The sequence below is a fragment of the Mustela erminea genome, chromosome 15 (assembly GCF_009829155.1).
Source record: "Mustela erminea isolate mMusErm1 chromosome 15, mMusErm1.Pri, whole genome shotgun sequence".
NCBI classification, from domain to species: Eukaryota; Metazoa; Chordata; class Mammalia; order Carnivora; family Mustelidae; genus Mustela; species Mustela erminea.
In genome coordinates, this window is record NC_045628.1 from 42,667,670 (window position 1) to 42,694,944 (window position 27,275).

The following is a 27,275-nucleotide window of genomic DNA, read 5'->3' on the forward strand; positions in this document are numbered from 1 at the left end:
ATTCTATGATTCTGTTTTGGATTTCAGCTACATAATTTTTGAAGTTCCTAAAACTGAAAGACATCCTTAAAAAAAAAAACTTTTTATTTATAGCTCCTTCTTCATTAAAAAAATGTATTTTATCAATATTAATATATATAACACCAATAGATATATTGGAAGATAAGATTGATATGTAACTTTAACACTTACTCTTTATCACATATTTCAAAATTTATGTGTATGAAAATAGACTAATTACCATTATTAATTGGCTTTATGAGCTAAAGTACCCATGATTTTGAACTAATCAAATATACTCATCTTAACAACATGCCATATATTACGGACTGAATTTTATTCACTCAAAATTGATATGCTGATGCCCTAACACCCAATGTGACTGTATTTGGAGACAGGGCCTTTAAGGAAATAATTAAAATTAAATGATATTATACTACTAGACCCTAATCTAGTAGGCTAGTGTCTTTATAAGAAGAGGAAGAAACACCAGAAATCTCTCTGCATTGGCACACAAAGGAAAGACCATGTGAAGACACAATGAAAAGGCAGCAGTCTGGAAGCCGAGAGTCCATCAGAAACCAACCCTAGTGACAACTTATCTTGGACTTCTAGCCTCCAGCAATGTAAAACAAAAAATAAATTTCCATCATTTAAGAAGTCTGTGGTACTTTATTATGGGAGTATGCAGACTAATTCACCACTGATATTCATAGGTTGAGCCCAACATCAGATTTTATTGATACAATATACAGGAAAAGAACATTTGCAGAAAAATCACATATCTGTTTATATATATTGAAGTCAACTCTGTTGCATGGAATTTTTATAAGAATTTTAGTTCAGTCTTTTTTTAGTACTAAACATAAAAATCTAGTTTATTTTAGCAAATTCAGTAATTTTATTAATGACATTTAACCTTTTCTCTAAAGCATCCTGTTTTTATCAATTAAGAAATTCTATTATATTTGAGCCAGATATCAAATAGGCTTGATGAAGCATAGATATTTTATTAAATCTGCAGTTCCAGCATATTCATCCAAATTCACTGTCATCTTAGTCAACTTTGATCAGATCATTATAGAGAAAGCTTTGCCATATTTGTCATTTAATGATAATCATCAAATTGTATCAACTAGAAGAGTTGTCATAAAAATACTCATAAAATAAGTGGTCAATATTTCTAGTTATTCTATTTTCCTTTTTTTTTTTTTAATAGCCAACTTAATTTTTCCCTTTCATCTAATTTCAAACTGTGCTATTTCCCATTTGCTTCTTCAGCTTTATTCCTCATCCTTCTCCTAACTCCTTGCCCTAAGATGCTGGCCTATAGGTACTCCATTACTGGATTTCTTGTTTTATAGCTACTGCTTTACATCAGCCAGTGAGATCCCTAAAGGTGGTCAACCAGAAGTAGAACAGTAAAGAGAGGGCATTCATTCCTCTGGCTCTTTCCCTACAATGTTACCCTAGTTTGGTTGCATTAGTTGCTACTTTTCTTCTAGGTTTTGGCAATTGTTCCCCACCTTCCTTCTTTTAGTCCTAGAAGTGGTAACAGCCATAATAAACTCCTTAGACTCATACCACCCTTTCTGATATGCCATACTCCGCTCACACTTTTATAAATATTCTCTTTATTACAAACTCCCAGAAGTATTCTAATTTGACTGTGCCATCTGTTTCATGCTGATACCCTGCCTGAAACAGAGCTCTAACTTCCAAAGAGATACTTTCAATTTTAAAGAAACTTATGTAAGTTATATTAGTAATACGATGCTAATGTAGTCAAATTAAAACATCACGAAAACATTTATTTAAACTGATTTTCCCCAAATTATCTATGTGCCAGCTTAGAATTACTAACCTCAGTAATCACAAAGTATGAGTCAGATTTCTGTAATGAGCCTTGTAGACAGACCTTTCCTGATACTGAGAAATTATTTGAAACCTACAAAGTCACAATATTAAAGAGAGCAATTAAAGATCATGACATAGATTCATGAAATTTGGAATTCTATTGTAGTGATCAAACTGGTGAGTTTTTATACTAAAAGTTCACTTGAGCTCCCTATATTATAAAAAGAACACTTTGTGAACCAGGGGAAGTAGAACATTCTTTTCACCATATAAAGAGCTACATAAAATGGAGATACTATATTTGCAGCAAACATAAAATGCAGGGTACTATATTTGGCAAGTCTCATTTCATGGGTCTAGGATGGAAACTTGTGCTTATACTTATAAAAAAAGAAACTCAAGATTTTGATGAGCCAGTTTTGGAAATCATTACTCTATCCAGCCTTCCCATCCCGAGAAAATGTTCATCTTTCAAGTCTGAGCTTACATTCTGTCACTTCTGCACAACTTCCTGTAAGTAACCCGAACTTAAAAACATTTCCTTAGGAGTCTAGTCTTTTATTCTTATGCAGACTTGATTCTCTCTTCTGTCCTGCTCTTTCTTCTTTTCTTTGGTTATTGAGGAAGGAAAAAGAACGAAGTTAAAAAAATAAAGCATGATAATGTGGTGTGGACAATACTATTAATGCTCAGAGTATTCCCATCCATTCTTCTAAATTTCCTAGCTTTTAGTGAATTTGGGTTAGAGTCATAAGGCCCGTTCTGTCATGTAAAATATGAGTAAAAGCAATATAGAAATTAGTACCAAAAGAAGGGGTGCAGCTCTCAAAAACAGTAACACTTGGCCTAATATCTGAGAGGACATCTGTGACGAACTGATTCTTGAATGTTGAAAAGATGATTATCTGTATCAGGTAATGATAAAAATATTTAGTAACACTGCTGTATGTTCTAAGAGGAAAAAAGATTATTTTGTTAGTCAAGAGCTTTAAGGGAAAAAGTTGGAAAACAGAAGGTAAAAATGTACACCAGTTGCTATTGAATATGTTGACCAAGATATTACAAGGAAGAGTTGAGACTTAAAAAGTAACTGGCAAAAAAAAAAAAAAAAAAAGTAACTGGCAGATTCAATAGTTAAGAATACAGACAGGAGCCTTAAAGAACAGGACAAAACTACTGCTCCTAGATCCCAAATAGGTAAAAAAGGGATTAACAAAAGCTTTGAACAAAATGATCAAAGGACTCAGGGATAAATAGATTAAAACTGAAGACTTTACACCTATTTTTCCTAATACCTTCAATGCAGACAACATTAGACTAAGAGAGAGGTTATGAAGCAAGAAAACTAAGAATAAAGCAGAATTGAGAACTATAGAATATAAAACTCATTAAGATTAGAAGACAATTAAGGATCTGTGGGAAATGTATTTCCAAAATACATTTAGAATGTATGATAAACTACAAATCTAGGGGCATAAGAGTCTTTACATGAGACTTAAAATCATCCATGATCCCTGAAGCTACACTGACAACATAGGTTCAGATTCCTGGTGTTTCTCTTTCCTCACTCACTGCTCTCTTTATTCTCATATTGGATTCTCCCCTATCTTCCAGCCTGATTTAGGGCCCAACCTATTCTTTCTACATTCCCTTCAAGATATTGGTTATGCAACCATTTCAACTAAAAAATGCCTTACGACAAATTTTTTAAAAACTATCTAAATCTACAAAATCTTTAATAAGTTCTACAACTGATATTCTAATATTTATTTGACCTTTCCACTTAGATATATAATAAGTCTCTCAAATTTAAAACGTACCAAAACGAAGGGTGCCTGGGTGGCTTGGTCAGTTAGGTGTCTGCCTTTGGCTCAGGTTATGATCCCAGGGATAGAGTCCTGCATCTAGAATCCTTGCTCAGCAGAGAGCCTGTTTATCTCTCTTCCCCCTGCTCTTGCTCTCTCTTCCTATCTCCATCTCTCTTTCTCAAATAAACAAATAAAATCTTTAAAAGAAAGAAAACAAATGTACCAAAACAAAGCAAATCAAACAAATAGACAAATAAATAAAACGTACCAAAACAAAACAAAAACACATATTTTTTTCACACTCAATCTACCCCTTCAGGCTTGTGCTCCCAGCTTTCTCATCTCAGTAAATAAAACCACAATCAACCAGATTCTCATCCCAAAAGAAAAAGTAAAAAAAAAAATATATATATATATATATATATATATATATATATATATATAAACTTCTGGGACAACAACCATAGAGTCCTATTATTCCCATAGCACCCAGCGAAGTCATATAATTACCCTGTATATATGCCCAAGTCACCGCTGGGGCTTGAAATAAACTCTTTAGTTTTATAACCTCAGTGTCAACTAAATCTCCAATTTATTCAACCCCTTACTTTTACTTCCTTTGTTCCAGCCAGATCAGCTGATCCCTCTTCTTTACCTTAATCATAATGCATCACCTCAAATTAGTACTCTAGCTTCTATAGCTGAACCATTCTCATCCATTGGGCTCAGATTATGCCACACCTTCTCAAAGAGGCTTCCAGATTGCTTTATATATAATAGCAACATCACTTCTTTGAGGTTTCATCACTTAATTTCCACCAGCTTTTATTAAAATTTGAATTACCTTATTATTTATTGCCAGGAATGGCCAGCAATTCCTGTACAGATGATGAAAGATTATCCCAAACTTTGTTAGGAAACAGAGGAGAAGACAAGGGCGTCCGCGCTCACAGGCGAAGACCCTTTGCTCTTCTTTGATCCTGCTTTTATTGGGTCTTCAGGATAATGACAAATCTTTATCACTGTTTCTCAAGCATATGATATGTGACAAGGGGTCTTAATGAAACTGGAAGGATCTGTTTATGGGAAAGATATGATATATGCGTGGTCTACAAGGTCTGGTAAACAAAGCCTGGGGGACAATGCATACACCTCGAGATCACAGGGTGGCTGTTTAGGCTAAGAAAGGTTCGGGGAAGGCAACTCCCTGTGGCATTCCTACAGCAGAACGGTCATGCAGGCCTCTGCTTTCCAAAGGCTTATGCCCTTCTCTGAAACCTTCCCTCGCCCCCAGCAGCCTCTGTATTACATTTTAGCAAGCCAGTTATTATGGCTGAGTTCATGCTCTACACTAGCCCCGACAATTTATTGTTAGTCTTCACGGATTGAATAATGATTTACTTGGGATTCATCTCTTGACAATGTTGTTTACCATCGTGTCCCAAATGCCTCACTTTGAAAACAAACTGTTGAATGAAATAAGAAATATTATTAATAGATTGAATATAATCAACCAATGTTCTTCATTCTATTATTTTAGAATAAGCTCTAATATGAATACAACTATCATTCTTTTCTTTCTCACTTAAGTCTACATATTCTATTATGAAAATTGATAAGAGTTAACATTTTTGAAAATTGTTAATTTTTTTTTTTTAGTATATGAAAACTTGTAAAAGCCTCTTCCTTGGGACAATACCTCCAGACCAGTAATAATTGATGTTTAGAAATCCATGCTATGTTTTTAAGAGATTCTCTGTGTCTGGTTATATATAAATAGCAATATAGTGTATGTACTTGCTAAAATGTATGATAACAAATCTACCAGCCAATGACATCAATACATTATATAACCTGTAATGTCAAAAGTGCTCACTGTATGAAGAAAAGCCTTTCTGTATACTGTACTCTACAAAGGATATGTATTTGACTTTTGTATTTTTCGTAAGGAGGTAACATTAACTGCGTAGTTGTTAATCTGGGTCTTATTACATCAGGTGAGAAATGGGATAGCAGAGTAATGCCAAGGAATTAAAAAGCAGTGGGACCTAGGAGAGCTTATTTGGACCAAGGATTTCAGGAAGATAAAGCAACTTAAAATCTCCTTTCTTATCACTGTAACTGGTACACAGTCACGTAACAATCAATACCGTGCCAGATGTTTTGCTCCAACATTTAGAATGAACATTTAAAGATCCCTTAAGAAATTAAAAATAGAGCTTCCCTATGATCCTGCAATTGCACTACTGGGTATTTACACTAAAGATACAGATGTAGTGAAAAGAAGGGCTGGGGCGCCTGGGTGGCTCAGTGGGTTGTACCCTCTGCCTTCAGCTCAGGTCATGGTCTCAGGGTCCTGGGATCGAGCCCCGCATCGGGCTCTCTGCTTAGCAGGGAGCCTGCCTCCCCCTCTCTCTCTGCCTACTTGTGATCTCTGTCAAATAAATAAATAAAATCTTTAAAAAAAAAAAAAAAAGAAGAAGGGCTATCTGTATCCCAATGTTCATAGCAGCAATGGCCACAGTCACAAAACTGTGGAAAGATGCCCTTCAACAGAAGAATGGATAAAGAAGGTGTGGTCCATATAAACTATGGAGTACTATGCCTCCATCAGAAAGGATGAATATCCAATTTCTGTATCAACATGGACAGGACTGGAAGAGATTATACTTAGTGAAATAAGTCAAGCAGAGAGAGTCAATTATATGGGTTCACTTATTTGTGGAGCATAAGGAATAACACGGAGGACATGGGGAGATAGAGAGGAGAAGTGAGTTGGGTGAAATCAGAAGGGGAGACAAACCATGAGAGATGTACACTCTGAGGAAGTAACTGAGGGTTTTGGAGGGGTGGGGGTAGGAGGTTGGGTGAGCCTGGTGGTGGGTATTAAAGAGGGCACATATTGCATAGAGTGCTGGGTGTGGTGCATAAACAATGAATTCTGGAACACTGAAAATAAATTTAAAAATAAATAATTTTCAAAAAGAATGAACATTTAACAATAATTATTTTATATTTGTATTTTTAATTCAATTATTTTTCTTATATCATAAAAAATCTAGAGTTGTAATATATACTTTCTTGATGAAAAAAAGCAAATGATTTGCAATAATTTTTAAAAAATGGAGAAAGAAAAGAGCATAAATTTAGACTGGGTTGCAATTAAATCTATTAACATATAATGCATGTTTGTGGCCATTGCTAAAACACTCAAAGCCTGTGGAGTGTATACACATGGACCCTGGAACTTCACAGCCTTTAATATGTTTCTAGATGTCTCTGTGCCTCTGAGTTCCCTCACCTTTATTCTATCTTTTAAATTTTAAAACATTTATTTATTTTTAAATAAGTCATCCATGATCCCAAGGTGAGGAGGGAGAGAGTGTGGGCTAAGGAGCAGGGTGAGGGGCAGAGAGAGAAGCAGACTCCCCGCCTGAGCAGGGAGCCATACATGGGCTCAATCCTGGGACTCTGGGATCATGACCTGAGCTGAAGGCAGACACTTAACCAACTGAGCCTCCCAGGCACCCCAGTTCCCTCATCTTTAAAACAGACATAAATTTCTACCTATCTCATAGAGTTACTGCAGGAATTAAATGAGTAAACATACATAAAGGACTAGAAACTCATGCTGTCACTCATCCTAGTTTAAATCTATACTGAAATTTACCTTTCCTTAAATGTTTTCTGAGAGATACTGTGCCTGACTTTCACCTTGTGATGCTGTAAAAAACAAATAACTAACAAAGTAAGGGCAGAAACTGCATATTAATTTTAAAACAATTTGTTAAAACAATATATTACCATATTGAGGCTCTGCTGCTTATTTGTAATTTTAAAAAAACTGATGGAAAAGTACAGTCAGTGAAAAACAAGTTTCTGAATGCCTGCTATACTTGTAAAAAAGTCGAGCTATAGTCTTACAATAAGTCTATTGTAATCATCAATACAGGATAAAGATAGAAAACTTTTGAGCCCTATAAAGGACAAAAGTTTTTTGAAAGTGTTATGGGACTTGGCCTAATAATGTATACAACTTTTTGTAACAAATTAAATGTGCAACATAAAGCCAGATGTTATCGTCTAAACTCTAAACATTCCAATGTTAAATCTGCAGTTTTCCTAAATATTGCTGTTGGTAAGAACCACAAAGTTATTTTGTAGAAAGAAAGAAAAAGGAGAGACAGAAAGAAAGAAAAAAATAAAGATTAAGAGAGAGACAGAGGGGGAGGGAAGGAAAAAGGGAAAGAAGAAAGGAAATAGGGAAAAAAACTGTCAAATATCCTTAATAATTCTGAGTCAGTGGGTATGCTGTGATATCCAGAATTGTGTTTTCTAAATAAACATGCCAGGCAACTACAAAAATTACTATATTATGAGAAAACTGCTTAACTCTTACAATGGATTACAAAACAGATTTTAAAGGATTATTAATAAATTAATAAATTATAAAAACTAAAACTTAGTATCTGACTTTTATTTTAAAGTAGGATTTGTCAAAAAATAAGATTTGTCAAACTGTTGTTTTGTATCTTTATATATAGATGTTAGCCTATCTTTGACATAATTTTATTTAGAAAAAAGTTTTAATAAAATGAGGGCACGGATTGCATGGAGCACGGGGTGTGGTGCAAAAATAATGAATACTGTTATGCTGGAAAAAAAAAAAATTAAAAAAAAAATATTTTCCTTAGCTTCTTGCTCATTAAGTGATCAAATTATATGAAAATTTTTCGACTCTATTTCTTTAACTAGTTAATACAAATTCTATTCAATTGGAACTAAAAGATGTATATTTAAGTATATTTGTCATAAGATATGAATGTAAAATAAATCTAAATAAAATAAATATATTTTTGTACAATGTATCTGTGACTGGCTAAAGAATCTATTTAATATATGAAATAAGACATCATTCATCATTTTATGAAACTTAATAGTTTGCAATTTAGTAATGATAACAAAACCAAAAATTCCCCCCCAAAATGCTACTGCTTACAAATCATCCAGCTCAAATAAAATAGTTTGTAGATTAGGACACTGAGTCTGGGAGATGTACTGTTTTTAATTTCAAGGATTAGATCCTTGTATCATATTGCATCTTAACATATTATATTCTTCATATATGTATATATCTACCTATATACATGGATGTGTGTATATATACACACACATATATACTGAAAGTGCTCAAACAATGAAACTAAAGATTAATGAAAACCGAAGTACTACAATTAATCCATAGGTATTACAATGTTACATAAAAAAGTTTTAAAATAATTTTATATGATTCAGAATCTTTTTAAGGATGCAAGTGATCACAGAAACACATCATATGGTCATAAAGATTTATAAGCTGTTAAATGAACTTCAGGGCAGATGCAGAGAACATGCAACACCTGGCATAGATAGTACGTCTAACGATAATACAAATCCTTTATGGTACATTAACACCTTCAAAAATGAGTAATGTCCCAAGATTAACTCCACAGAAAGTTACAGATGAGGGTCAAAATGAAATGTAATTTCGCGAAACTAAATCAGCAATGGAATTCATCTAACATTCTGTTATATCTGTTGCCATTAATATTTTCCAATAAATATAATTTAAGGTATGTCTATGATGAATGATACTTATTTCTTTTAGGATCTGGGCTATTTTGCTATTTATCTGAATTAGAAATATTATATATTCTATTTCTCGTTACGTGCCTAATTAATTCACTGTATTAAAAATTTATCTTACTTTGTTCAGATCAGGCAAGCTAAAACCCTTTAATTTCATTGTGCTCAAAAATTAATTCTTTCTGCTACTTTAAGGGCAAATAACTTATTCACATTACTCAAATTATCAGAAAAGCATAACTTTCTTCTTAACTATCTTTGTGAAACTAAGAATTCTCTGAAAGTTTTTCCTTCTTACAAAATATTCAAACTTAGATGGGTCACTGAGAATAAACTGAGTAATATGATATTTTACTTCATATGTGATTTTTTTTGGAAGATTTTATTTATTTGTCAGAAAGAGAGAGACAGAAGAAGGTGGGAGAGAGCACAGCAGGCAGATGGAGAAGCAAGCTCCCTGATGAACAAGGAGCCTCATGTGGAACTCTATCTCAGGACCTTCAGATCATCACCCGAACTGAAGGCAAACGCTTAACCCACTGAGCCACCCAGGCATCCCTCATAGGTGATTTTTATTGTTTGTTGCATTATTATGTAGAACACTGTAAAGAATGATTCTATGTGCCAGATTTCCAAATAACTAACTCTAATCATTTAAAAATATAAATTAATCCTTGGGTTAAAATTTCAATATTTTTCCTTTTAAACATTCCTAGAAAGTTATCTCTTATTTTTTTAATATATGTGAATAAACTGGAAAAGACACGATGAAATCTTGCTAAGCCTAAACAGCTTCCTATCTATCACAGGAAAAATCACATCACAGTATTTGACTATTGTATAAAGTTTATTATAAGGAATATCAAAAGATCCATCTCCCATTAGTTGTTCCATGGAATTTTTTAGTTCTATTAATTGTTCCATTAAAGTCTATCATGATAACTGATAAGTTAATTATTATAGACTTTAAAGTTTAGTAAAATCTGTGTTCTTGTCTACTCAAACAGAATCTATTCTTCTCATTGATTAATTTTAGTGTCTGGAATTATTTCTTATTTTAAAGACTTCAGGTTGCAGAACAGAAAATATAAACGGATCAACTGTTTATGTTAGTAAAGTCTACTATTAGTGGAACACCAATTTTTTGTTTAATTTTTAAACCTTTTATTTTTTACTATAGTATGAAGTTGCTTTAAATACCTACTGTATTTTAAAGTGTATTTCCAATTTTACAGTTGCCCATGAGTTCTTTTATGTGAAATGTCCAGGATAGACAAATCATAGAGAGAGTGTATTAGTGGTTGCCAAGGCTGGTTTGCAAGAGAGGACAGTACTGTGCCCTTATTCATGGGGGATATTTTCCAAGACCCCCAGTGGATGCCTGAAACCACGGATAGTACTGAGCTCTATATATACTGTTATTTCATGTATATACATGCCAATTATAAAGTTTTGTTAACAAGGGAAGCACAGCAAGAGATTAACAACAATCATTATAAAATATAACATTTATAGCAATATACTATATTAAAAGTTATGTGACTGTAATCTTCCTCAAAATAATCACATTTTACTGTATTCAGCCTTCTTATGATGATGTGAGATGATAAAGTGTCTATATGATGAAATGAAATGAAGTGAATGAGGCATTGTGATGGACTGTTAGGCTACCATGTGTCAGAGGAGTCATCTGCTTGAGAATCACTGTCGCTCTCGACCCGCGCAGGCATGGCTCCCCACAAATCACTGTTGAACTCAGGTAACCAAAACCACAAAATCAAGCTGTGAAGGGTTGGGGACTACTGTAATGGGAAATGGGTACTAACGTATATTGGGATTTTAAGGAACAATGATAAAATGTTCTAAAGTTAGTAATGATGATCACACAAAATTGAATGCTTTTTTTTTTTTTTCCTTAGGGGAAGAAAGAAAGCAGAAGAGAGTGTATGGAAATAAGAGGGAGGGTCTGAGGAAGAGATAGGGTCTTACACAGGCTTCACACCCAGTGGGGAGCCCAGCTTCAGAGCTCCATCTCAGGACCTAAGCTGAAATCAAGAGCCTGATGTATAAACAATGAATTGTGGATCACTGAAAAAAGAATTAAGTTAAATTAAACTAAAAAAAGAAAAAGAGCCTGACACTTTACCAATTGAGCGATGTAGGGCTCCCTTGGATTGCACACTTTTTAAAAAGTGTATAGTTTGACATGTGAGTTATATCACAATAAAACTGTTATAAAATAAATCCACATTGGATTCTGAAATCAGTACTCAGTGATGATGGGAAGTAGACGGACACATGACATGGGGAGTAGGTAGACCAGTGCAATATGAAAAATATAATCTGGCAAGAAACATTTAGTGTGGGGAAATGAAGATTTGGAACTGTGCAAATTAGTTAGAATGGAGTAGGAAAACAAATTATGTCATAAACCGACATGATTTTTTGTTTCCTATGTAGATGAGATAAGTGTATGTTGTAATGTAAGACCCAAAGAATGGTTAAAAAATGTAGCTTGTCTTAGGTAATCTTAGAACAATATCGTAAATTTTATGTAAATTAAAATAGAAAAGCATAAACCAATCATTTCAGTTAAGTATCATTATCTATGTAGTATTCAACTGGAGCTTCTTTTGTAGTATATGAAATTCTTAAAGACAAATGGACATTAATCATAAATTTCTCTGTGTATAGTTATAAATTTCTCCACATATGTGAGTGTGTGTGTGTGTGTGTGTGTGTGTGTGTGAAAGAGAGAGTGTGTGTTTCATTGTATTTGGAGAGTGGGAAATGGCAAAGTAGTTTGGGAAGAAGGAGGCTATAGCTTTGCTTGAGGCTCACACATTACTCACCTGTTATAAAAATGAAGTATTCAAGGGCAAAACATTAAATCACTGAATATGACTGAGAGAACTGAATATTGTTGGGGTTCCATAGCTCGACAAAAATTTAAGAATAGAATAAGGTTGTAAACAAGGAGAAATATCAGATTCACAATCGAATAAAATTCTTAAAATTTTCTCCTTTCAAATAACTTTAAAATTTACACTTTTGCATTTGGGGATCAAGCTGATATTCTCTTCTTGAAGGTTTCTTATGTCAAATCCAAGAGCAAATCTGTGTGGCACACTGGCTGAACCAAACTCATTATCAAGCTGTTATGCCCTGGGGATACAATTTTTAGGCAGGAAATTCAATTTATGAACAGAAAGTCAGTTGATTTTATTGAATATTTAAAATGTATTCCTTTCTACAGAATATGTATTTGTAGATAATCAGGATACAGATATTTATCACCAAAATTGAATATAGATCTCATAATGATGGTGAACAAAACCAATGAGGGTAAAAAAAAAAAAAAAGTAGTGATTAAGTGTGCTGTAGTTTTTGGTATCATCGAAATAAATATATCAGTCAGGTTAGATTGTAATGTTGTATTGTATAAAATATAACCCAATATCTTGTTGGCCCCAAAACACCAAAGTTTATTTCTTATTTACACCACAGGCCTAAAAAGGGACAGGCAGGTGTCAAAGGAATTGAGGCTAATGAAGACCCAATGTCCATGCAATTATTCACTTGTGTCTATATAGAGAGATGTGCACTGGCACTTAAAGTTTCAATAATATACTGACAGCTATTTCTTGTTCTCACTTTTTATTGGCCAATGACATGGCTATGCTTATCTTTGAAAGAGTTGGGGAAATACAATCCCATTATATTCCCAGAAGGAACAGAGTAGGGCTTATAAGGTAAAGAGCATTAGTGAATACTCTTAATAGTTCCTGAGATCAAATTTTAATACACTAAATTTAGACTGAAAATAATTGTTTATCTTGTAAAAATCTGAGAATGGCAAAATTTGAGGAATGTTCAAAAGTCACTGATAAAAGCTCACCATACAGCCAAAAATATTTATGATTAGGGTTAGGATTAAGTTTTCTAAGTAAGATCCAAGAGTAATTAAAACAACTAAACTTCTGCCTAATAAAGAGGCATTTTTAATCCTATTTCAATTATAAAAAGTAAATATAATAAACATATTTAAATAACAATCTGTATTTCAGTTCTATTAATTGGTATAAGAAAAAAACTGCTACAAAAAGGAAACCTGGATAAATTTTATTTTTTTGCTTCTGGAGTATTAAGATACAGGATTCTCTCAGAGATGGCTCATAGCAAATCCTAAGTAAAAGCTAGAATTATAAATAAAACCTCTTAAATTTATTCCTCACCTTATAAACAGTGGCAAAGTCCTTTTTCAGGGTATTTATTTTCTATTGTTGCTATAATAAATTATAAGCTTGGTGACTTAAAACAACACAGAGTTAGTATCTTCTAATTACAGAGGTCAAAACATCTAAAATCCATGTATTGGCAGGCTATGTTGTGGAAACCCTAGGAGAGTTTCTTTTTCTTGCCTTTTCCAGACTTTAGAGGCCTCCTGCATCCTTCACTCATAAATCCCTTCCTCCATTTTCAAGACAACTGTGCAATAACTTCAAATCTCTCTCACCTCTGCTTTTACCATCCTGCCCCTTCTTCATCTCTGACTCTCCTGTCTCCTTATCAGGGTCCTTGTGATGATGATAACTTGTTAACAACATATTGAATTTCCTTATACTAGTTTTGTTTTTGAATTTTCAAAAAAGTTTACAAATTATTCAATTAAATGTCTTCTTCAATTATAAAAAAGTTTTACTAGAATTCTCATTTATGAGGTTATCAAATTTATCATTCATAACCTTTCATTACAAATTTCATACAAGGATTTAAATGTACCCAGAAGGATTGACTAAATAAAGTTGATAGTAATTGAGTGTTATATTTTCTTCTGATAAACCTCTTCATATCATTTTTAACAAGTCTGAAAGGAGATTTTTCTCTCAAAAACAAACAAGATAAACAAAAATGGACCTAGTAGTTATTTAGCAGAAATGCCCGAGCTTCTCTATTAGCATAAGGATAAAGAAAGATAACTTAAACAAATTAAGTGTTTCAATGATATAGAAAACTGAAGTGAATACTATGTACAGCAGCTGGAACAAACTGGTACGTGGCCAGTAGTAGTCACTGAGGTAATATGTTTTCTGCACAGCATACTTTCTGTTATAGCACACATTATATTATTGCCTTATTATCTGAGTGGATCATACTTCATGCTTATAAAATTAAGGTGATGGACTCAACTTCTCTAGATGCTACAAGAATCACTTCTCCACTGAGAGTGATTCTAGTGGAGTACTAAAGAAGTAGAATATAAAGAAATTTTGACGTAAAACTTTTCTGACTTCAAATTTTACAGTAGTAGTGTTAGTAATAGGTTAAAAATCCATTTAGACCAGAGGAGATATTATAGTGACTTAATTCAGACTGATGGGTGATGGGTTTAGGGGTTGGTATTAGTTTGAAAACAATATAGAATGTGATTTCGAAGATGGCGGAGAAGTAGCAGGATGAGATGACATCAGGTAACATGAGATCAGCTAGATAGTTTATCAAACCATTCCACACACCTACAATTCCAACAGGATATCAAAGAGAAGAAGAGCAACAATTCTAAAAACAGAAAACCAACCACTTTCTGAAAGGTAGGTCCTGCGGAGAAGTGAATCCAAAGTGATAGGAAGACAGACCGCAGGGGGAGGGGCCGGCTCCTGGCAAGCAGCGGAGCAATGGAGCACAAAATCAGAACTTTTAAAAGTCTGCTCCACTGAGGGACATCGCTCCAGAGCCTAAGCCGGGGTGAAGCCCACACAGGGACAGTGTGGTCTCAGGCCCACGGGGTGACAGAAGGATTGAGGGTGTCTGAGTGTCACAGAGCCTGTAGGTATTAGAGCAGGGAAGTGGGCTACAGAGACAGAGGAGTGAGCTCTCAATTCCAGGTTACCTTAAACTGTGATCTGTGGCAGAGTCAGGCCACTGCTGTGTGAGCACAGATCCCACAAGATCCAGGGAGACCCCCCTGGAAGAGCACAGGGATCTGCTGGGTTTGGAGACTCCAGCCAAGGCTGTGTGCCAGAAACAGAGATGCTTGGTCAAGGCTGGGTGAGCTCAGAGCATGGCCGGAGGCCAGGGAGATGGGAGTGATTGAGCGCTTTTCTCTGAGGGCATTTTGAGGAGTGGGACCCCAAGCTCTCCGCTCCTCCAGACCAGAGATTGGGAGACCACTATTTTCATTCCTGTCCTCCACAGCTCTGTGGAAAGCATTCAGGGAACAAAAGCTCCCAAAAGCGAACCTGAGCAGATTACTTAGCCCGGCCACTGTTAAGGGCAGTGCAATTCCACCTCAGGCAAAGACACCTGAGGATCACTACAAGAGGCCCCACCCCCAGAAGATCAGCAAGAAATCCAGCCAAGACCAAGTTCACTTACCCGGAGAACAGTGGAGTTACAGAGGAGGAGAAAGCAAAGCATGGAATTCATAGCTTCCCCCCATGATTCTTTAGTCTTCCAAAGTCAATTATTTTTTTTATTTTGTTTTTTCTTATCCTGAAATTTTTTTTAACTTTTATTCTTTTCTCTTTTAATGTTTTTTAACTGGTTTATCTTAACAATACCTTTCATTTAAAAAATCTTTTTTGAACCTTTATTATTATACTCATATTTTATCCTTCATTGCATCTAACTTTATTTTTTGTAAACACATAGGGTTTTCTCTTCTAAAAAAAACTGGGATACAATTTCTGCTAATAGATCAAAATATACCCTAAATCTATCACAAGGCTTTGTCCTAGTCTCCTGCCTGAGCAAATTCTCTCCACTTTCCTTTTCTTATTTCTCCCAGTCAACTTATCTACTCCTTCCTAAGAAGTGTTTTAAAAAAGATTTTCATCTTTATAGTCATATTCCATCCCTTCATCATGTTTACTCTTATTTTGTGTGTTTGTGTGTATATATATATATATGTATATATATATATATTTCATTCTTTAAAATTTTGGGAGGTAGTTTCTTCCAAGAGACCAAAATATTCCCAAAATTAACTGGGTGACTCTGTTCTATTGACCAGTCTAATATACATATTTTCTTTTTTTATGTTTTTTTTCTTTATTTTTTTAATCTCTTTTTTTTTCCCCTGAACTTCTTCTTTTTTTTTTTTTTTTAAAGATTTTATTTATTTATTTGACAGAGAGAAATTACAAGTACACTGAGAGGCAGGCAGAGAGAGAGCGAGAGAAGGAAGCAGGCTCCCTGCTGAGCAGAGAGCCCGATGCGGGACTCGATCCCAGGACCCTGAGATCACGACCTGAGCCGAAGGCAGCGGCTTAACCCACTGAGCCACCCAGGCGCCCCAAAAAACGTTGGTTAGATGCCACGAAGTAGGTGGCAATGCCTTAACCGTATGCGTGTTGTCAGGCCCGAGGGCCTCTTCCATCCTTGTCAAGGGGAGTGCTAACCTTCTCTCCTTTCATACAACACTCCCTGAACTTCTTTTTACTCCTTTCTTTCCCCACAATTTGGGGTCTCTTCTGATTTGTTTAAAGCACATTTTCCTGGGGTCTTTGCCACCCCTTTAGTATTTTATTTGCTCCTTCATATATTCCTATCTGGATAAAATGACAAGGTGAAAAAACTCACCACAAAAAGAAGAATAAGAGCAGTACCAAAGACTAGGGACCTAATCAATACAGAATTGGTAATATGTCAGATCTAGAGTTCAGAATGAAGATTCTCAAGGTGCTAGCTGGGCTCGAAAAAGGCATGGAAGATATTAGAGAAATCCAGTCTGGAGAAAAAAAAGCCCTTTCTGGAGAAATAAAAGAACTAAAATCTAACCAAGCTGAAATCAAAAAAGCTTTTCATGTGGTGCAATAAAAAATGGAGGTTCTTCCTGTTAGGATAAATGAGGCAGAAGAGAGAATTAGTGATATAGAAGACCAAATGACAGAATAAAGAAGCTGAGCAAAAGAGACAAACAACTACTGGACTACAAGGGGAGAATTTGAGAGATAAGTGATACCATAAGATGAAACAACATTAGAATAATTGGGATTCCAGAAGAAGAAAGAGGGGAGCAGAAAGTATATTGGAGAGAATTTCCCTAATATGGCAAAGAGAACAAGCATCAAAATCCAGGAGGTGCAGAGAATCCCCCTCAAAATCAATAAGAATAGGTCTACACCCCATCATCTAATAGTAAAATTTACAAGTCTTAGTAACAAAGAGAAAATCCTGAAAGCAGCCCTGGACAAGAAGTCTGTAACATACAATGGTAAAAATATTAGATTTGCAACAGACTTATCCACAGAGACCTGGCAGGCCAGAAAGAACTGGCATGATATATTCAGAGCACTAAATGAGGAAAAACATGCAGCCAAGAATACTATATCCAGGTAGGCTATCATTGAAAATAGAAGGAGAGATAAAAAATCTTCCAGGACAAACAAAAACCAAAAGAATTTGTAAACACCAAACCAGCTCTACAGAAAATATTGAAAGGGGTCCTCTAAGCAAAGAGAGAACCTAAAAGTAGTAGACCAGAAAGTAACAGAGAGAATATACAGTAATAGTCACCTTACAGGCAATACAATGACACTAAATTCATATCTCTCAATAGTTACCCTGAAAGTAAATGGGCTAAATGCCCCAATCAAAAGACACAGGGTATCAGAATGGATAAAAAACCAAAACCCATCAATATGATGTCTATAATAAACACATTTTAGACCCAAAGACACCTCCAGATTTAAAGTGAGGTGGTGGGAAACAATTTATACCATGTTATGGACATCAAAAGAAAGCTGGGGTGGCAATCCTTATATAAGATCAATTAGATTTTAAGCCAAAGACTATAATAAGAGACAAGGAAGGACACTATATCATACTCAAAGTGTTCAATAGTACATTAAAAGGATTGTTCACCATGACCAAATGGGATATATTCTAGGGCTGCAAGGTTGGTTCAATATCCACAAATCAATCAATGTGATACAATACAATACAATAAAAAGAAGCACAAGAACAATATTATACTCTTAATAGATGAGTATTAGAAATAGAAATAGACCCTCAACTCTATGGTCAACTAATTTTGGCAAAGCAGGAAAGAATGTCCAATGGAGAAAAGATAGTCTCTTCAACAAATGGTGTTGGGAAAATTGGACAGCCACATGCAGAAAAATGAAACTGGACCATTTCCTTATACCACACATGAAAATAAACTCAAAATGGATGAAAGCCCTCAGTGTGAGACAGGAATCTATCAAAATCCTTGAGGAGAACACAGGCAGCAACCACTTTGACCTCAGCCACAGCAACTTCTTCCTAGAAACATCACCAAAGTCAAGGGAAGAAAGGGCAAAATTGAACTATTGGAACTTCATCAAGATCAAAAGCTTTTGCACAGCAAAGGAAACAGTCAACCAAACCAAAAGACAACCGACAGGATGAGAGAAGATATTCGCAAATGACATATCAGATAAAGGGCTAGTATCCAAAATCTATAAAGAACTTATCAAACTCAACACCCAAGGAACAAATCATCCAATTAAGAAATGGGTAGAAGACATGAACAGACATTTCTGGAAAGAAGACATCTAGATGGCAAACAGACACATGAAAAAGTGCTCACTATCACTTGGCATCAGGGAAATACAAATCAAAACCACAATGAGATACCACCTCACACCAGTCATAATGGCTAAAATTAACAAGTCAGGAAATAACACATGTTGGCAAGGGTGCAGAGAAAGGGGAACCCTTCTACACTGTTGGTAGGAATGCAAGCTGGTACAGCCACTCTGAAAAACAGTAAGGAGGTTCCTCTAAAAGTTGAAAATAGAGCTACACTCTATCCAGCAATTGCACTACTGGGTATTTACCCCAAAGATACAAATGTAGTGATCAGAAATGGCATGTGCACCTGAATGTTTATAGCAGCAATGTCCACAATAGCCAAACTATGGAAAGAACCTAGATGTCCATCATCAGATGAATGGATAATGAAGATGTGGTAATATATACATATACATACATACAATGGAATACTATGTAGCCATTAAAAGAAACAAAGTCTTGCCATTAGCAATGACGTGGATGGAACTAAAAGGTATCATGCTAAGTGAAATAAGTCAATCATAGAAAGAGAATGATCATATGATCTCTGATATGAGCAATTTGAGAGGCAGGGCTGGGGGTTGTGGGTTGTAGGGAGGGAAAAAAATGAAACAAGATGGGACCGGGATGGGAGACAAACCATAAGAGACTCTTAATTTCACAAAACAAACTGAGGATTTCCAGGGTGATGGGGGCTAGGGAGAGGGTGGTGGGGTAATGGACATTGGGGAAGGTATGTGCTATGAAGTGTGCAAACCTGGTGATTCACAGACCTGTACCCCTAGGGTTAATAATACATTATATGTTAATAAAAAATAAAAAACTAATTAAAAGAAAAAGAAAACAATATAGAATGCATACCTCATCCCACCATACACTATGCAAAGTGATATAGGAACAAAGAGAAGTTTTAGACATTATGTGAATCTCTGAAATTGTTGCTCCATTAGGAAGTGTGAGTAATGAAGAGAAAGTACTTGGAGAATCATCAAAAATTTCAATGTTTGTATAGACAGTAAATATAATATAAATTACATCTGAAAATGCAGAAGGAAGTTTGGATCTAATTTAAACAGAAAAGATTAAGTCTGACTTTTCCAAAAGTGTTGTTTATGGATAATGTGTAGGACATAATTTTGTTAAGACGTGATTTTAAAATGTAGGCATTTGTTTTGTGTGAATATACACTTTTGGCTATGCACCCACAATCAGTTAAGAATTACATGCATATTTTTCAGAGTTATTGGATTACACTAAGTACCAAAAAGTCACATGAATAAATTAAATTGAAGGATTTCATCTTATAAAAATATTGGGATATTAGTAACATCCTAAAATTATTGTGTAGTATATGACATCAATTTTTTTCTACATCTAGTTACTTTTAAAAACTTAAATTTTCTAGTATTCTCATCAACTGTTCTTTTGTAAATAGTAAGCGATATTTGTTTTATATTTAAAACACTGAGTTCAATTTATATATTCACATAAATGTATGCATACTGTATTGCCAGACACACCACACAATAACTTCATGAATACTTAATGCTTTTTATTCAGAATGTACATAGATTTCATGAAGTCCCCCCACTGCTGCATAAACAGTTCATAAAACCAGCATGATCTGACTGTGCAAGTACTTTTTAAAATTAACTCGATAGTAAATTTTAATTATTTATCCAAAATGTATTATGAGCTTATATTTTGCCAGTAGTGTTTGATGGCAACATTGTGACTAGGCTTAAACTCTTACACAACATAAGTTATATAACATAAAATATAGAATATATTTAGATTATTATGTCATCATGTTATGGTTCTTGGTTCTTATCTCAAATAATTAATAAAAGCATATTGCTAGAGTAATGTGTATGGTAATTTTTTTCTAATAGCATATGTATACAGATATACTGTAAAAAGAAAAAAAAGTAAGGAAAAAGAAGCCACTTAGCACTCTTATAAAAAGGCATCCTACATAATGATCATGATTGGGCATGATTCCTTGAGCTATGCTTTCACTATTTTCTTTTCAGCTTGTTTACCATTAAGCAGGCAATTGGGTTATTTTGTGTGATAGATCTATTTCCTGACACAATGTCTACATATTGCCAACAGCTCATTGAGTGAAAACAAACTGCATGACATACCAAAGAAGCCTGCATATATATATATATATATATATATATATATATGCACACACACACACACGAGACATATATATATATATATATATATATATATATATATATCTTATAAAACTTAGTGATACTGGCAAAACTTGTAATTCTTCAGCAACAAATGCTACCTAAATAATGACAAATTGCAATAAAATGTATAATGAGCAAGGCTGTTGCAGTTGACAACAAAGTGATGGTCGTGTTAGAGAAATGTTTCAGGAGAAAAGAAAATAATTTAAGTGGAATCAAGTATCATAAAATGAAATATACTAGAATTCACAAAATAATACAACTTGAGTTAGTGATAACAATTTCTGGTAATATCTACTTGATAATGGAATTTATTACACAAGTTCTAATAGAAAGTCCTGCTGAATGCAGTTAAAAGCCATTTAAGCTGAACAGTGATGACTAAATGTCATCATGTCTTCTGTTGAATTTTATGGACGAATAAAACCAGGAAACACTGCATTTTCAATAAGAAAACTGACAGGGAGAGAATCCTTAGATATCTGCATTTAGATAGACTGCCCAACATTGTATTTCTGCCACTTGTGACTCATCCTCTTTTGAATCCAAACCCTGAAAGCTAAAAACTTGTGTTTATAACTACAGAAATGCAGTTTTATGTCATTTCACACAGTAGACAATGAAAAATCATACTTGCAAATATTTGAAGACAATTTATAATCTTTATCACCAGCTGATAATTAAAAGTATATAACTAAATTATTTTTATTTATTTTATTACTTGACTAAATTTAATTTAATTTGGTTTTCAGGCTACATATAAAAATTTTAGTTTGAACCTCAAATTGAAAGAGAACATAACCCAAGGCCAGTGATTCTTAAACTTTGCTGTACAGTAGAATCACCAGGGGGAAGAGGGAGAGAGGGGTCTCAAAATACTGAGGGGCTCCTGGGTGGCTTAGTGAGTTAAGCATCTGCCTTCAGCTCAATTCATGATCTCAGGGTCCTGGGATCTAGCCTTGTGTCAGGCTCCCTATAAGCAGTCTGCTTCTTCTTCTGGTCCTGCCCTCACTTGTGTGCTCTCACTCTCTCAAATAAATAAATAAAATCTTTAAAAATATATTGATATTTATTTTTTGCTTTTATCTGCAGACTTACAGACTTGATATGGGCGATTACCTTGTCAACTGTTTTAGAAGTTCTCTACATGATTTCAGTATTCAGTATAGTTTGAGAAGCTAAAGCCCTATTCTTTTTCAAAGACTGGTTTTGGAGAATCTGAAAGGAACTGAAAATTGAGAATACAACTGAAACATTTTGGTATTACTATCAAACTGTACGTTGATGATCACTATGCCTTCTGAAACCCCATTAACTATATTACCAATGATGAAGGAGGCTTAAAATAATAATTCAAGCTCTGTTCATGATCTTGATCTAACAAAACCTCATATTTGGCCTTGACTATCTATATCAAACCCAAATTAAGCTGCTACATGTAGTGTATGTTCTAGACAAAAGTCAATGACTATTGATCCTAGTTCAAAGTAATGAGCAGGAGTAGACATGGTGAAAAGACCGAAACTAATAATCCTTAAAAAAAAAAAAAAAAACTAATAATCCTTGATCACATACTGCTGTGTGTTCTCCTTCTTAAATTTTTCTTATAGCAATATCATTAGAACTAAGCAATATCATTAGAACTAAGTTCCTCATTATTTGGTAGATTTTAAAAATTGGTAATTTGGAGAGTTAATTATCTTGTTCAAAGTATGGGCTTAGGCAGGAATTATAAAAAATTCTGACTCAAAAGACTTTCATCTTTTTAACTTGCTGGATTTTCATTTTAGTTCCTTCTAGAACACAAGAAATCATAAAAATGATTGAGATGTAGAATTTTTTTTTTAAAAAAGATTTTATTTATTCATTTGACAGACAGAGACCACAAATAGACAGAGAGGCAGGCAGAGACAGAGAGAAGGGGAAGCAGGGTCCCTGCTGTGCAGAGAGCCCAATGTGGGGCTCCATCCCAGGACCCTTGGACCAGGACCCGAGCAGAAAGCAGAGTCTTTAACCCACTGAGCCAACCAGGTGCCTCAAGATGTAGAATTAAAAAAACAATTTGGATCATAGTGCCATAAACCATAGGATAGATGGGTCTCGTCATTGTTAAAGATGTGGAGGAGAAAAAACATATATGTGAATTAACAAAAGTCTCAACACGGCCCTTAACTTAACATCCAAATTAATGCAATTGCTTGAATCTAATGTAACTGAAATATTGTGGGGTAAACAAATCAAATATATACTATGGACATAAACACATATATATAATTATAATGGGGAGTCTATTTTCATTCTCTAAATCCCTTGTAATTTCATCTTACAATTCAACTTTCTTCTTACAAACTCAATGAAAGCCCTTAACAGTCTGATTATAAATAACATTACAAAATGTATTTGGACTGTGTGACATGTCTCCTAAAAAATTATCAGCCTGTATATCTCTGCCCATAATAATTTCTCTGTTCACAATATTTTCTATTGTTCCCTCCCATCTGGCTTAGAAATATAATGTTCCTTTTCTTCTAAATGTAAAAGTTACTTCAGCAAATTCTTTCAGATCAAGAGAGGAGTAAGCACTGCCCTCTTCCACCTTTATCCATCCCCTTGATGCTCATTCCTTAAGTAAATGGGAAAATTAGCAACTTTTTGAGCACAGAACCTTGGTATCAGAAAGAAAGACTGCCTTGAAATCCTAGCTGGAAGCTTATTAGATGCTTAATTTTGACTACATTGCTTTGACTAAATACATTGTACTCTCCCCATAGTAAATTAAAAGTTAGTATTTTATAAAGATGTTGAAAAAATATAAATAAGGCATATAAAGTACACATTTTATTATGCATTTAAGCATCAGTTTAATGTATACTATTTATAATATAATAATTTAATTTAATATAATATAATAATATAATAATTTATAATAAAGTCAACTTGTTGAGATATACCTTTACTATATATTCTATTATATATAAAATATATGAATATACTTAAAACATTTTTGAATTTTTCACCTTGTTTCATTTGTTGGAAGAAATAAATTTCATAGTATTAGCATTTCTTTGAGTCACCAAGATGTGATCTGTTTTTCAATATTGATTTTTTTTTTTTAATTTGACAGGGAGAGAGAGATCACAAGTAGGCAGAAAGGCAGGCAGAGAGAAGGGGAAGCAGGCTCCCCGCTGAGCAGAGAGCCTAATGCAGGGCTCAATCCCAGGATCCTGAACCGAAGGCAGAGGCTTAACCCACTGAGCCACCCAGGCACCCCTCCAATATTGATTTTCTAACAAGTTCATATTCATATTCTATTACCTTTCATTTATGCACACACACACACACACACACACACACACACACACAAACACATCCTGCTGTCCTTTCCAAGTTTGGCAACATTGTTAACTAAAGCAACTCCTGTGCTTATGGACCAAATTCAAATTCCCTATTTTACTGACTGCTTAATTCCTGCAAAATTAAGCCACCTGCTTACTTAGTACAACATTACATTAACTCATTTTGATTATACTGCAGACTGCAAGTGCCAATGTAAATAGTGACTAGGCAAATCTCCAAAATATTTTCTAGCAGCATATTCTGTGCTCTATGGACATTTTTAACTGACCTATGTGTTGATAGTCATTTAATATGCAGTAAAAATGTTAGCATAAAATAAATACTCAAAAAAGAGGGAAAGCAACAATAAAAGTTATCTAGCAATAATAAGGAAATTTATATGGAAGTTGGAAATTCAGTATGTGGAATTATACCATCACACTCCCCAAGGACAAAAACAAAAATGCATCATAAAATGATCTCCATTTGTTAGTGGAGTTAGGTGCCTCTTCTTTTATCAACTTGATTAGAACAATACATAATCAGAGGGTTATACACACATACAAACACAAGTTCAAATATTTAATAAAGAGTAATCCTGGATTTTCATGACCTAAATTCATCAACATATTGCCAAATTTTCTCATTTCTTCTAGTTGTTAGAAAATGTGTATTCCACATATAGAATGTACTTGATTGACTTAATATTTCAAGAAATTTTAAGATCTATATTATATTCCTCTAAATTTCCCCTCACTCTCTAAATTACATTTAACAGTTTAAAGATATCATCTTATATATACATACATAAAATGCATACATTATGCCATATATGGATACATATATATACATGCACACACATATATGTATGTGTGTATATGTGTGTTTCTGTATGTATATATCTTATCTGTGACAATGGCATAGTAGGAAGCACCAGGAATGTGTCTCCCTACTGAGATAAAATTGCAATGGCTGAATCTGCCTATTGTAACTATATTAGAACCTAAGTCTATTGAAGGCTTACAATTTCAAGAAGAAAGCTTTTATGGTAAACAAGTTAATTTTAGTCAATTTCAGCTTTTAGCACAGTAGCATCTACTATCCTGAAGCCCTCTGGCCATAGTAGCAGCTCAGCAAGTGTTCCAGAAGCAGCTTGGCTACATAGTTTGGGGGATTCAGGGTGGGCAAAAAAAGACCCTGTCCTCTGAATATCAAGTATCTCTGCCATGATTGCTGATTACTGATTCTGAAGCCAGAGAAGTGGAGAAATATTATCAAAACTAAGAATGAAGGAAGGAAGGAAGGAAAGAAAGAAGGAAATGGTTCTAAATACTTATTGAAGATATACTTTATTATCAAATATACTAAAGCATATAGTGTAGAAAACATTTATGCAAATCTAAAGGACAATATCAAGCAAACAAATAAATGTACTATTGTGAGCAAACATTCTATCCAATGATTGAAACTATGTGGCTGCTCTCATTATCTCTAGAATTGATTCCATACTTTATTCTGACACTCCTCAGATATTTCGTCACACTTATCACTATTTTGTTACACAATTTCCTTCCCCACATAAATTTCCTTATTAATTATTTTCCTCTCTTTTAAAATGTTTCCCATTTAGCTTAAGTATAAATACCTTCTATAGTCCTCCTGTTATAAAAAGCTCCCATAATAAACTCATATTCATTTCCATTTTCTCAAAGATTTTATTTTTTATTTAAAAAATAGAGCAAGAAAGAAAGCAAGAGCATGGGGGAGGGGTAAAGGGAGAGGGAGAAGCAGACTTCCCACTGAGCAGAAATCCTGATGGGGGGCTCCATCCCAGGACCTTGAGATCATGATCTAAACCAAATGCAGATGCTTAACCAACTGAGCTGTCCAGGCACCCCCTGTTTCCTTTTTTTTTTTTTTTTTTAAAGATTTTTTTTTTTTTTTAATTTGTCAGAGAGAGAGAGAGCGTGAACACAGGCAGACAGAATGGCAGGCAGAGGCAGAGGGAGAAGCAGACTCCCTGCCGAGCAAGGAGCCCGATGTGGGACTCGATCCCAGGACGCTGGGATCATGATCTGAGCCGAAGGCAGCTGCTTAACCAACTGAGCCACCCAGGCGTCCCCCCTGTTTCCATTTTTTAATTGCGGTAAAATAACATAATATCCACCATTTTAACTATCTATAAGTATAAAATTTAGTAATACTAAGCACATGAACAATGTTGTGTGACCTTTACCATTATCTTTTTCAATAATTTTTATCATCCCACATAGAAACTCTGTATCCTTTAAGCATTAACTTGTTATTCCCCTTTCCATTTAGCCCATAGTAACTTCTATTCTACTTTTTGTATCTATGAATTTGACCACTCTAAGAACCCCTACAAGGAAAATCATATGATGTTTCTTTTTGTGGCTGAGTTACTTCACTTATTTTAAGTCTTCAAGGTTTATCCATGTGTTACAATTTCCTTTATTTTTAAGACTGAATAATACTCCATTGAGAGTACATACCACATTTTGTTTATTCATTCATCATACAATGGACACTTGGGTAGTTTCCTTTCCCCTTTTTGACTTTTGTGAATAGTGCTGTTATGACTACAGTTCTAAAAATATCTGCATAAGTTCCTGTTTTCAATTTTGGGGTATATGCCCCAAAGTGAAATTGATGGATCAAATGACCAATTACATTTTAATTTTTTTGAGGACCATCATACTATTTTCCACAATTTGCATCATTTCATGGTCCCACTAATAACAGTGCATGAGGTTCCAATTTTCTACATCTTTACCTAACTTGTTTCTTTTTTTTTTTTTAAATAATAGTCATTCTAGTGAGTATAAAGTGGTATCTCATTGTGGCTCGATTTGTATTTCTTAAA

The 27,275-nt window shown here is 34.3% G+C and overlaps 1 long non-coding RNA gene and 1 other non-coding gene across 2 annotated transcripts in view; both read right to left on the reverse strand.

Moving 5' to 3' along the window:
* LOC116574224 overlaps window positions 1-27,275 on the reverse strand; it is an 83,992-nt gene that overhangs the window by 43,976 nt on the left and 12,741 nt on the right. The window lies entirely within an intron of this gene.
* On the reverse strand, window positions 16,587-16,712 carry LOC116574662. The gene has a single exon (XR_004279432.1). It is a non-coding gene; the product is annotated as a U6atac minor spliceosomal RNA (small nuclear RNA).